The sequence below is a fragment of the Jaculus jaculus genome, chromosome 14 (genome assembly GCF_020740685.1).
Source record: "Jaculus jaculus isolate mJacJac1 chromosome 14, mJacJac1.mat.Y.cur, whole genome shotgun sequence".
In the NCBI taxonomy this organism is placed as follows: Eukaryota; Metazoa; Chordata; class Mammalia; order Rodentia; family Dipodidae; genus Jaculus; species Jaculus jaculus.
In genome coordinates, this window is record NC_059115.1 from 18957671 (window position 1) to 18958576 (window position 906).

Genomic DNA, 906 nt, shown 5'->3' on the forward strand with positions numbered 1-906 from the left:
ATGGAGAACAGTGAAAACTCAGTGGATTCAAAACCCATTAAAAACCTTGAATCGAAGATTATACATGGAAACAAGCCAATGGACTCTGGAATATCCTTGGACAGTAGCTACAAAATGGATTATCCAGAAATGGGCCTATGTGTAATAATTAATAAGAAGAATTTTCATAAAAGCACTGGAATGACAGCTCAGACAGGGACAGATGTAGATGCAGCAAATCTCATAGAAACCTTCCTGAACTTGAAATATGAAGTCAGGAATAAAAATGACCTCACACGTGAGGAAACTGTGGAATTGAGGCATAATGGCCTGCCGGGTACAGAACTAGACTGTGGCATTGAGACAGACAACGGTACTGATGTGACATGACATGTCAGAAAATACCTGTGGAGGCTGACTTCTTGTATGCATATTCCACAGCACCTAGTTATTATTCCTGGTGAAATTCAAAGGATGGGTCCTGGTTCATTCAGTCATCTTGTGCTATGCTGAGACAGTATGCAGACAAGCTTGAATTTATGCACATCCTTACTTGGGTTAACCGGAAGGTAGCAACAGAATTTGAGTCCTTCTCCTTCGACTCCACGTTTCATGCAAAGACAGATTCCATGTATTGTGTCCATGCTTACAAAAGAATTGTATTTTTATCACTAAGGAAATAGTCGATTGTTTTAGTTCATACACCAAGTGAGAAAAAATTGTGTCAGTGATACTTTTATCTTGAATCTGGTGTTCCAGATGATACTGTGAACTACTTTCCTAGCTATAGAACCACAGTGAAGCTACCTCAAACTCAACATCAGGTAGTTAAAATTCAATCTAAATAGGAACCAATAAAAGTGGGTAATGGTACTATCTTCATGAAAGGAAATTGTAAACACACATTTTTTATAGTTAGCAAAATTT

The 906-nt window shown here is 38.0% G+C and overlaps 1 pseudogene; it reads left to right on the plus strand.

Moving 5' to 3' along the window:
* On the plus strand, window positions 1-654 carry LOC123454562 (annotated as a pseudogene).
* Window positions 655-906: the final 252 nt, after the last annotated feature.